The sequence below is a fragment of the Capricornis sumatraensis genome, chromosome 20 (assembly GCF_032405125.1).
Source record: "Capricornis sumatraensis isolate serow.1 chromosome 20, serow.2, whole genome shotgun sequence".
Classification (NCBI taxonomy): domain Eukaryota; kingdom Metazoa; phylum Chordata; class Mammalia; order Artiodactyla; family Bovidae; genus Capricornis; species Capricornis sumatraensis.
Window position 1 is genome coordinate 370,609 of NC_091088.1, and position 12,029 is coordinate 382,637.

A 12,029-nucleotide genomic window follows, 5' to 3' on the forward strand; every position below is an offset into this window, starting at 1 on the left:
CTCGGTGAGCGCCCAGAAGGTGCCTGACAGACGTCATTTCCCTAGTGCTCTCCTCCCCAGCAGAGACGTGTGCAGGTGGTTGGGGCCTGCCCCTGCGTGTCTGGGCTCCCGTCCACAGCCCCAGCTCAGGGAAGCAGCTCCTCAGCCAAGACCTGTAGGAGGCGCGGGGCGCCCCCGCCTGGAAGCCTAGTGCACAGCATGAGGGAAGCGAGCCTCCTTGGGAGAAGAGGAGGCAGCCCAGATGCGTGGGGCTGCAATCACTGCTTGGGCGGAGCCGAGTGCGCCTCCAGTACGGCAGAGCTCCAGCTCTGCTCAGAGGCCCGATCTGGCAGAGTTGCTGGCGTGAGGCTGCTCTGCCATGGGCGAGCGTTGCCCAAACTTGCCTCGCGGCTAGGCTTCCAGTCCAGAAAGGAGCGGGCTGCGCGAGACTGGGAGATGCTACTGGCGCCTTCCTGGCCTCAGCTCCACTCCTGCCTTGCCTTTGCACCTAGTCCCCAGGCGTTCTTGTGCAGGGCTTAGTTGCCGGTGGGTTGCACACTGCCAAGCGCTCCAGCTTGAGGGCTCTAGTAGAGGCAAAGTGAGGGCAACTGAAAGTCTATTCTGACGGTTGCTTGACCGCCCAGACTCAGCACAGCACGGAGAGCACAAGGCTCACAGGGCCCCTGGCTGGGGTCTGCAGCCCCACACACGCGGAGGCTGACTCGGTGAGCGCCCAGAAGGTGCCTGACAGACGTCATTTCCCTAGTGCTCTCCTCCCCAGCAGAGACGTGTGCAGGTGGTTGGGGCCTGCCCCTGCGTGTCTGGGCTCCCGTCCACAGCCCCAGCTCAGGGAAGCAGCTCCTGAGCCAAGACCTGTGGGAGGCGCAGGGGGCCCCGCCTGGAAGCCTAGTTTACAGCATGCGGGAAGCGAGCCTCTTCGGGAGAAGAGAAGGCAGCCCTGCTGTGTGCGGCTGCATTCACTGCTTTGGCGGAGCTGAGTGCGCCTCCAGTACGGCAGAGCTCCAGCTCTGCTCAGAGGCCCGATCTGGCAGAGTCGCTGGCGTGAGGCTGCTCTGCCCTGGGCGAGCCTTGCCCAGACTTGCCTCGCGGCTAGGCTTCCAGTCCAGGAAGGAGCGGGCTGCGCGAGACTGGGAGATGCTACTGGCGCCTTCCTTGCCTCAGCTCCACTCCTGCCTTGCCTTTGCACCTAGTCCTCAGGCGTTCTTGTGGAGGGCTTAGTTGCCGGTGGGTTGCACACTGCCAAGCGCTCCAGCAGTGAGGGCTCTATTAGAGGCAATGGGAGGGCAACTGCAGGGCTCCTCCAGCGGTTGCTTGACCGCCCAGACTCAGCACAGCACGGAGAGCACAAGGCTCACAGGGCCTCTGGCTGTGGTCTGCAGCCCCACACACGCTGAGGCTGACTCGGTGAGCGCCCAGAAGGTGCCTGACAGACGTCATTTCCCTAGTGCTCTCCTCCCCAGCAGAGACGTGTGCAGGTGGTTGGGGCCTGCCCCTGCGTGTCTGGGCTCCCGTCCACAGCCCCAGCTCAGGGAAGCAGCTCCTCAGCCAAGACCTGTAGGAGGCGCGAGGCGCCCCCGACTGGAAGCCTAGTGCACAACATGAGGGAAGCGAGCCTCCTTGGGAGAAGAGGAGGCAGCCCAGATGCGTGGGGCTGCAATCACTGCTTTGGCGGAGCCGAGTGCGCCTCCAGTACGGCAGAGCTCCAGCTCTGCTCAGAGGCCCGATCTGGCAGAGTTGCTGGCGTGAGGCTGCTCTGCCATGGGCGAGCCTTGCACAGACTTGCCTCGCGGCTAGGCTTCTAGTCCAGAAAGGAGCGGGCTGCGCGAGACTGGGAGATGCTACTGGCGCCTTCCTGGCCTCAGCTCCACTCCTGCCTTGCCTTTGCACCTAGTCCCCAGGCGTTCTTGTGGAGGGCTTAGTTGCCGGTGGGTTGCACACTGCCAAGCGCTCCAGCTTGAGGGCTCTAGTAGAGGCAAAGTGAGCGCAAGTGAAAGTCTATTCTTACGGTTGCTTGACCGCCAAGACTCAGCACAGCACGGAGAGCACAAGGCTCACAGGGGCTCTGGCTGTGGTCTGCAGCCCCACACACGCTGAGGCTGACTCGGTGAGCACCCAGAATGTGCCTGACAGACGTCATTTCCCTAGTGCTCTCCGCCCCAGCAGAGATGTGTGCAGGTGGTTGGGGCCTGCCCCTGCGTGTCTGGGCTCCCGTCCACAGCCCCAGCTCAGGGAAGCAGCTCCTCAGCCAAGACCTGTAGGAGGCGAGGGGCGCCCCCGCCTGGAAGCCTAGTGCACAGCATGAGGTAAGCGAGCCTCCTTGGGAGAAGAGGAGGCAGCCCAGATGCGTGGGGCTGCAATCACTGTTTGGGCGGAGCCGAGTGCGCCTCCAGTACGGCAGAGCTCCAGCTCTGCTCAGAGGCCCGATCTGGCAGAGTGCTGGCGTGAGGCTGCTCTGCCCTGGGCGAGCCTTGCCCAGACTTGCCTCGCCGCTAGGCTTCCAGTCCAGAAAGGAGCGGGCTGCGCGAGACTGGGAGATGCTACTGGCGCCTTCCTGGCCTCAGCTCCACTCCTGCCTTGCCTTTGCACCTAGTCCCCAGGCGTTCTTGTGGAGGGCTTAGTTGCCGGTGGGTTGCACACTGCCAAGCGCTCCAGCTTGAGGGCTCTATTAGAGGCAAAGTGAGGACAACTGGAAGTCTATTCTTACGGATGCTTGACCGCCCAGACTCAGCACAGCACGGAGAGCACAAGGCTCACAGGGCCCCTGGCTGGGGTCTGCAGCCCCACACACGCGGAGGCTGACTCGGTGAGCGCCCAGAAGGTGCCTGACAGACGTCATTTCCCTAGTGCTCTCCTCCCCAGCAGAGACGTGTGCAGGTGGTTGGGGCCTGCCCCTGCGTGTCTGGGCTCCCGTCCACAGCCCCAGCTCAGGGAAGCAGCTCCTCAGCCAAGACCTGTAGGAGGCGCGAGGCGCCCCCGCCTGGAAGCCTAGTGCACAACATGAGGGAAGCGAGCCTCCTTGGGAGAAGAGGAGGCAGCCCAGATGCGTGGGGCTGCAATCACTGCTTTGGCGGAGCCGAGTGCGCCTCCAGTACGGCAGAGCTCCAGCTCTGCTCAGAGGCCCGATCTGGCAGAGTTGCTGGCGTGAGGCTGCTCTGCCATGGGCGAGCCTTGCCCAGACTTGCCTCGCGGCTAGGCTTCTAGTCCAGAAAGGAGCGGGCTGCGCGAGACTGGGAGATGCTACTGGCGCCTTCCTGGCCTCAGCTCCACTCCTGCCTTGCCTTTGCACCTAGTCCCCAGGCGTTCTTGTGGAGGGCTTAGTTGCCGGTGGGTTGCACACTGCCAAGCGCTCCAGCTTGAGGGCTCTAGTAGAGGCAAAGTGAGCGCAAGTGAAAGTCTATTCTTACGGTTGCTTGACCGCCAAGACTCAGCACAGCACGGAGAGCACAAGGCTCACAGGGCCTCTGGCTGTGGTCTGCAGCCCCACACACGCTGAGGCTGACTCGGTGAGCACCCAGAATGTGCCTGACAGACGTCATTTCCCTAGTGCTCTCCGCCCCAGCAGAGATGTGTGCAGGTGGTTGGGGCCTGCCCCTGCGTGTCTGGGCTCCCGTCCACAGCCCCAGCTCAGGGAAGCAGCTCCTCAGCCAAGACCTGTAGGAGGCGCGGGGCGCCCCCGCCTGGAAGCCTAGTGCACAGCATGAGGTAAGCGAGCCTCCTTGGGAGAAGAGGAGGCAGCCCAGATGCGTGGGGCTGCAATCACTGTTTGGGCGGAGCCGAGTGCGCCTCCAGTACGGCAGAGCTCCAGCTCTGCTCAGAGGCCCGATCTGGCAGAGTGCTGGCGTGAGGCTGCTCTGCCCTGGGCGAGCCTTGCCCAGACTTGCCTCGCCGCTAGGCTTCCAGTCCAGAAAGGAGCGGGCTGCGCGAGACTGGGAGATGCTACTGGCGCCTTCCTGGCCTCAGCTCCACTCCTGCCTTGCCTTTGCACCTAGTCCCCAGGCGTTCTTGTGGAGGGCTTAGTTGCCGGTGGGTTGCACACTGCCAAGCGCTCCAGCTTGAGGGCTCTATTAGAGGCAAAGTGAGGACAACTGGAAGTCTATTCTTACGGATGCTTGAACGCCCAGACTCAGCACAGCACGGAGAGCACAAGGCTCACAGGGCCCCTGGCTGGGGTCTGCAGCCCCACACACGCGGAGGCTGACTCGGTGAGCGCCCAGAAGGTGCCTGACAGACGTCATTTCCCTAGTGCTCTCCTCCCCAGCAGAGACGTGTGCAGGTGGTTGGGGCCTGCCCCTGCGTGTCTGGGCTCCCGTCCACAGCCCCAGCTCAGGGAAGCAGCTCCTGAGCCAAGACCTGTGGGAGGCGCAGGGGGCCCCGCCTGGAAGCCTAGTTTACAGCATGCGGGAAGCGAGCCTCTTCGGGAGAAGAGAAGGCAGCCCTGCTGTGTGCGGCTGCATTCACTGCTTTGGCGGAGCTGAGTGCGCCTCCAGTACGGCAGAGCTCCAGCTCTGCTCAGAGGCCCGATCTGGCAGAGTCGCTGGCGTGAGGCTGCTCTGCCTTGGGCGAGCCTTGCCCAGACTTGCCTCGCGGCTCGGCTTCCAGTCCAGGAAGGAGCGGGCTGCGCGAGACTGGGAGATGCTACTGGCACCTTCCTGGCCTCAGCTCCACTCCTGCCTTGCCTTTGCACCTAGTCCTCAGGCGTTCTTGTGGAGGGCTTAGTTGCCGGTGGGTTGCACACTGCCAAGCGCTCCAGCAGTGAGGGCTCTATTAGAGGCAATGGGAGGGCAACTGCAGGGCTCCTCCAGCGGTTGCTTGACCGCCCAGACTCAGCACAGCACGGAGAGCACAAGGCTCACAGGGCCTCTGGCTGTGGTCTGCAGCCCCACACACGCTGAGGCTGACTCGGTGAGCGCCCAGAAGGTGCCTGACAGACGTCATTTCCCTAGTGCTCTCCTCCCCAGCAGAGATGTGTGCAGGTGGTTGGGGCCTGCCCCTGCGTGTCTGGGCTCCCGTCCACAGCCCCAGCTCAGGGAAGCAGCTCCTCAGCCAAGACCTGTAGGAGGCGCGGGGCGCCCCCGCCTGGAAACCTAGTGCACAGCATGAGGGAAGCGAGCCTCCTTGGGAGAAGAGGAGGCAGCCCAGATGCGTGGGGCTGCAATCACTGCTTTGGCGGAGCCGAGTGCGCCTCCAGTACGGCAGAGCTCCAGCTCTGCTCAGAGGCCCGATCTGGCAGAGTTGCTGGCGTGAGGCTGCTCTGCCATGGGCGAGCGTTGCCCAAACTTGCCTCGCGGCTAGGCTTCCAGTCCAGAAAGGAGCGGGCTGCGCGAGACTGGGAGATGCTACTGGCGCCTTCCTGGCCTCAGCTCCACTCCTGCCTTGCCTTTGCACCTAGTCCCCAGGCGTTCTTGTGCAGGGCCTAGTTGCCGGTGGGTTGCACACTGCCAAGCGCTCCAGCTTGAGGGCTCTAGTAGAGGCAAAGTGAGGGCAACTGAAAGTCTATTCTGACGGTTGCTTGACCGCCCAGACTCAGCACAGCACGGAGAGCACAAGGCTCACAGGGCCTCTGCCTGTGGTCTGCAGCCCCACACACGCTGAGGCTGACTCGGTGAGCGCCCAGAAGGTGCCTGACAGACGTCATTTCCCTAGTGCTCTCCTCCCCAGCAGAGACGTGTGCAGGTGGTTTGGGCCTGCCCCTGCGTGTCTGGGCTCCCGTCCACAGCCCCAGCTCAGGGAAGCAGCTCCTGAGCCAAGACCTGTGGGAGGCGCAGGGGGCCCAGCCTGGAAGCGTAGTTTACAGCATGTGGGAAGCGAGCCTCCTCGGGAGAAGAGAAGGCAGCCCTGCTGTGTGCGGGTGCATTCACTGCTTTGGCGGAGCCGAGTGCGCCTCCAGTACGGCAGAGCTCCAGCTCTGCTCAGAGGCCCGATCTGGCAGAGTTGCTGGCGTGAGGCTGCTCTGCCCTGGGGGAGCCTTGCCCAGACTTGCCTCGCGGCTAGGCTTCCAGTCCAGAAAGGAGCGGGCTGCGCGAGACTGGGAGATGCTACTGGCGCCTTCCTGGCCTCAGCTCCACTCCTGCCTTGCCTTTGCACCTAGTCCCCAGGCGTTCTTGTGGAGGGCTTAGTTGCCGGTGGGTTGCACACTGCCAAGCGCTCCAGCTTGAGGGCTCTATTAGAGGCAAAGTGAGGACAACTGGAAGTCTATTCTTACGGATGATTGACCGCCCAGACTCAGCACAGCACGGAGAGCACAAGGCTCACAGGGCCCCTGGCTGGGGTCTGCAGCCCCACACACGCGGAGGCTGACTCGGTGAGCGCCCAGAAGGTGCCTGACAGACGTCATTTCCCTAGTGCTCTCCTCCCCAGCAGAGACGTGTGCAGGTGGTTGCGGCCTGCCCCTGCGTGTCTGGGCTCCCGTCCACAGCCCCAGCTCAGGGAAGCAGCTCCTGAGCCAAGACCTGTGGGAGGCGCAGGGGGCCCCGCCTGGAAGCCTAGTTTACAGCATGCGGGAAGCGAGCCTCTTCGGGAGAAGAGAAGGCAGCCCTGCTGTGTGCGGCTGCATTCACTGCTTTGGCGGAGCTGAGTGCGCCTCCAGTACGGCAGAGCTCCAGCTCTGCTCAGAGGCCCGATCTGGCAGAGTCGCTGGCGTGAGGCTGCTCTGCCCTGGGCGAGCCTTGCCCAGACTTGCCTCGCGGCTAGGCTTCCAGTCCAGGAAGGAGCGGGCTGCGCGAGACTGGGAGATGCTACTGGCGCCTTCCTGGCCTCAGCTCCACTCCTGCCTTGCCTTTGCACCTAGTCCTCAGGCGTTCTTGTGGAGGGCTTAGTTGCCGGTGGGTTGCACACTGCCAAGCGCTCCAGCAGTGAGGGCTCTATTAGAGGCAATGGGAGGGCAACTGCAGGGCTCCTCCAGCGGTTGCTTGACCGCCCAGACTCAGCACAGCACGGAGAGCACAAGGCTCACAGGGCCTCTGGCTATGGTCTGCAGCCCCACACACACTGAGGCTGACTCGGTGAGCGCCCAGAAGGTGCCTGACAGACGTATTTCCCTAGTGCTCTCCTCCCCAGCAGAGACGTGTGCAGGTGGTTGGGGCCTGCCCCTGCGTGTCTGGGCTCCCGTCCACAGCCCCAGCTCAGGGAAGCAGCTCCTCAGCCAAGACCTGTAGGAGGCGCGGGGCGCCCCCGCCTGGAAGCGTAGTGCACAGCATGAGGGAAGCGAGCCTCCTTGGGAGAAGAGGAGGCAGCCCAGATGCGTGGGGCTGCAATCACTGCTTGGGCGGAGCCGAGTGCGCCTCCAGTACGGCAGAGCTCCAGCTCTGCTCAGAGGCCCGATCTGGCAGAGTGCTGGCGTGAGGCTGCTCTGCCCTGGGCGAGCCTTGCCCAGACTTGCCTCGCGGCTAGGTTTCCAGTCCAGAAAGGAGCGGGCTGCGCGAGACTGGGAGATGCTACTGGCGCCTTCCTGGCCTCAGCTCCACTCCTGCCTTGCCTTTGCACCTAGTCCTCAGGCGTTCTTGTGCAGGGCTTAGTTGCCGGTGGGTTGCACACTGCCAAGCGCTCCAGCTTGAGGGCTCTAGTAGAGGCAAAGTGAGGGCAACTGAAAGTCTATTCTGACGGTTGCTTGACCGCCCAGACTCAGCACAGCACGGAGAGCACAAGGCTCACAGGGCCTCTGGCAGTGGTCTGCAGCCCCACACACGCTGATGCTGACTCGGTGAGCGCCCAGAAGGTGCCTGACAGACGTCATTTCCCTAGTGCTCTCCTCCCCAGCAGAGACGTGTGCAGGTGGTTGGGGCCTGCCCCTGCGTGTCTGGGCTCCCGTCCACAGCCCCAGCTCAGGGAAGCAGCTCCTGAGCCAAGACCTGTGGGAGGCGCAGGGGGCCCCGCCTGGAAGCCTAGTTTACAGCATGCGGGAAGCGAGCCTCTTCGGGAGAAGAGAAGGCAGCCCTGCTGTGTGCGGCTGCATTCACTGCTTTGGCGGAGCTGAGTGCGCCTCCAGTACGGCAGAGCTCCAGCTCTGCTCAGAGGCCCGATCTGGCAGAGTCGCTGGCGTGAGGCTGCTCTGCCCTGGGCGAGCCTTGCCCAGACTTGCCTCGCGGCTAGGCTTCCAGTCCAGGAAGGAGCGGGCTGCGCGAGACTGGGAGATGCTACTGGCGCCTTCCTGGCCTCAGCTCCACTCCTGCCTTGCCTTTGCACCTAGTCCTCAGGCGTTCTTGTGGAGGGCTTACTTGCCGGTGGGTTGCACACTGCCAAGCGCTCCAGCAGTGAGGGCTCTATTAGAGGCAATGGGAGGGCAACTGCAGGGCTCCTCCAGCGGTTGCTTGACCGCCCAGACTCAGCACAGCACGGAGAGCACAAGGCTCACAGGGCCTCTGGCTGTGGTCTGCAGCCCCACACACGCTGAGCCTGACTCGGTGAGCGCCCAGAAGGTGCCTGACAGACGTCATTTCCCTAGTGCTCTCCTCCCCAGCAGAGACGTGTGCAGGTGGTTGGGGCCTGCCCCTGCGTGTCTGGGCTCCCATCCACAGCCCCAGCTCAGGGAAGCAGCTCCTCAGCCAAGACCTGTAGGAGGCGCGGGGCGCCCCCGCCTGGAAGCCTAGTGCACAGCATGAGGGAAGCGAGCCTCCTTGGGAGAAGAGGAGGCAGCCCAGATGCGTGGGGCTGCAATCACTGCTTGGGCGGAGCCGAGTGCGCCTCCAGTACGGCAGAGCTCCAGCTCTGCTCAGAGGCCCGATCTGGCAGAGTTGCTGGCGTGAGGCTGCTCTGCCATGGGCGAGCGTTGCCCAAACTTGCCTCGCGGCTAGGCTTCCAGTCCAGAAAGGAGCGGGCTGCGCGAGACTGGGAGATGCTACTGGCGCCTTCCTGGCCTCAGCTCCACTCCTGCCTTGCCTTTGCACCTAGTCCCCAGGCGTTCTTGTGCAGGGCTTAGTTGCCGGTGGGTTGCACACTGCCAAGCGCTCCAGCTTGAGGGCTCTAGTAGAGGCAAAGTGAGGGCAACTGAAAGTCTATTCTGACGGTTGCTTAACCGCCCAGACTCAGCACAGCTCGGAGAGCACAAGGCTCACACGGCCTCTGCCTGTGGTCTGCAGCCCCACACACGCTGAGGCTGACTCGGTGAGCGCCCAGAAGGTGCCTGACAGACGTCATTTCCCTAGTGCTCTCCTCCCCAGCAGAGACGTGTGCAGGTGGTTTGGGCCTGCCCCTGCGTGTCTGGGCTCCCGTCCACAGCCCCAGCTCAGGGAAGCAGGTCCTGAGCCAAGACCTGTGGGAGGCGCAGGGGGCCCCGCCTGGAAGCCTAGTTTACAGCATGCGGGAAGCGAGCCTCTTCGGGAGAAGAGAAGGCAGCCCTGCTGTGTGCGGCTGCATTCACTGCTTTGGCGGAGCTGAGTGCGCCTCCAGTACGGCAGAGCTCCAGCTCTGCTCAGAGGCCCGATCTGGCAGAGTCGCTGGCGTGAGGCTGCTCTGCCCTGGGCGAGCCTTGCCCAGACTTGCCTCGCGGCTAGGCTTCCAGTCCAGGAAGGAGCGGGCTGCGCGAGACTGGGAGATGCTACTGGCGCCTTCCTGGCCTCAGCTCCACTCCTGCCTTGCCTTTGCACCTAGTCCTCAGGCGTTCTTGTGGAGGGCTTAGTTGCCGGTGGGTTGCACACTGCCAAGCGCTCCAGCAGTGAGGGCTCTATTAGAGGCAATTGGAGGGCAACTGCAGGGCTCCTCCAGCGGTTGCTTGACCGCCCAGACTCAGCAAAGCACGGAGAGCACAAGGCTCACAGGGCCCCTGGCTGGGGTCTGCAGCCCCACACACGCGGAGGCTGACTCGGTGAGCGCCCAGAAGGTGCCTGACAGACGTCATTTCCCTAGTGCTCTCCTCCCCAGCAGAGACGTGTGCAGGTGGTTGGGGCCTGCCCCTGCGTGTCTGGGCTCCCGTCCACAGCCCCAGCTCAGGGAAGCAGCTCCTGAGCCAAGACCTGTGGGAGGCGCAGGGGGCCCCGCCTGGAAGCCTAGTTTACAGCATGCGGGAAGCGAGCCTCTTCGGGAGAAGAGAAGGCAGCCCTGCTGTGTGCGGCTGCATTCACTGCTTTGGCGGAGCTGAGTGCGCCTCCAGTACGGCAGAGCTCCAGCTCTGCTCAGAGGCCCGATCTGGCAGAGTCGCTGGCGTGAGGCTGCTCTGCCCTGGGCGAGCCTTGCCCAGACTTGCCTCGCGGCTAGGCTTCCAGTCCAGGAAGGAGCGGGCTGCGCGAGACTGGGAGATGCTACTGGCGCCTTCCTGGCCTCAGCTCCACTCCTGCCTTGCCTTTGCACCTAGTCCTCAGGCGTTCTTGTGGAGGGCTTAGTTGCCAGTGGGTTGCACACTGCCAAGCGCTCCAGCAGTGAGGGCTCTATTAGAGGCAATGGGAGGGCAACTGCAGGGCTCCTCCAGCGGTTGCTTGACCGCCCAGACTCAGCACAGCACGGAGAGCACAAGGCTCACAGGGCCTCTGGCTGTGGTCTGCAGCCCCACACACGCTGAGGCTGACTCGGTGAGCGCCCAGAAGGTGCCTGACAGACGTCATTTCCCTAGTGCTCTCCTCCCCAGCAGAGACGTGTGCAGGTGGTTGGGGCCTGCCCCTGCGTGTCTGGGCTCCCGTCCACAGCCCCAGCTCAGGGAAGCAGCTCCTCAGCCAAGACCTGTAGGAGGCGCGAGGCGCCCCCGCCTGGAAGCCTAGTGCACAACATGAGGGAAGCGAGCCTCCTTGGGAGAAGAGGAGGCAGCCCAGATGCGTGGGGCTGCAATCACTGCTTTGGCGGAGCCGAGTGCGCCTCCAGTACGGCAGAGCTCCAGCTCTGCTCAGAGGCCCGATCTGGCAGAGTTGCTGGCGTGAGGCTGCTCTGCCATGGGCGAGCCTTGCCCACACTTGCCTCGCGGCTAGGCTTCCAGTCCAGAAAGGAGCGGGCTGCGCGAGACTGGGAGAGGCTACTGGCGCCTTCCTGGCCTCAGCTCCACTCCTGCCTTGCCTTTGCACCTAGTCCCCAGGCGTTCTTGTGGAGGGCTTAGTTGCCCGTGCGTTGCACACTGCCAAGCGCTCCAGCTTGAGGGCTCTAGTAGAGGCAAAGTGAGCGCAAGTGAAAGTCTATTCTTACGGTTGCTTGACCGCCAAGACTCAGCACAGCACGGAGAGCACAAGGCTCACAGGGCCTCTGGCTGTGGTCTGCAGCCCCACACACGCTGAGGCTGACTCGGTGAGCACCCAGAATGTGCCTGACAGACGTCATTTCCCTAGTGCTCTCCGCCCCAGCAGAGATGTGTGCAGGTGGTTGGGGCCTGCCCCTGCGTGTCTGGGCTCCCGTCCACAGCCCCAGCTCAGGGAAGCAGCTCCTCAGCCAAGACCTGTAGGAGGCGCGGGGCGCCCCCGCCTGGAAGCCTAGTGCACAGCATGAGGTAAGCGAGCCTCCTTGGGAGAAGAGGAGGCAGCCCAGATGCGTGGGGCTGCAATCACTGTTTGGGCGGAGCCGAGTGCGCCTCCAGTACGGCAGAGCTCCAGCTCTGCTCAGAGGCCCGATCTGGCAGAGTGCTGGCGTGAGGCTGCTCTGCCCTGGGCGAGCCTTGCCCAGACTTGCCTCGCCGCTAGGCTTCCAGTCCAGAAAGGAGCGGGCTGCGCGAGACTGGGAGATGCTACTGGCGCCTTCCTGGCCTCAGCTCCACTCCTGCCTTGCCTTTGCACCTAGTCCTCAGGCGTTCTTGTGGAGCGCTTAGTTGCCGGTGGGTTGCACACTGCCAAGCGCTCCAGCAGTGAGGGCTCTATTAGAGGCAATGGGAGGGCAACTGCAGGGCTCCTCCAGCGGTTGCTTGACCGCCCAGACTCAGCACAGCACGGAGAGCACAAGGCTCACAGGGCCTCTGGCTGTGGTCTGCAGCCCCACACACGCTGAGCCTGACTCGGTGAGCGCCCAGAAGGTGCCTGACAGACGTCATTTCCCTAGTGCTCTCCTCCCCAGCAGAGACGTGTGCAGGTGGTTGGGGCCTGCCCCTGCGTGTCTGGGCTCCCGTCCACAGCCCCAGCTCAGGGAAG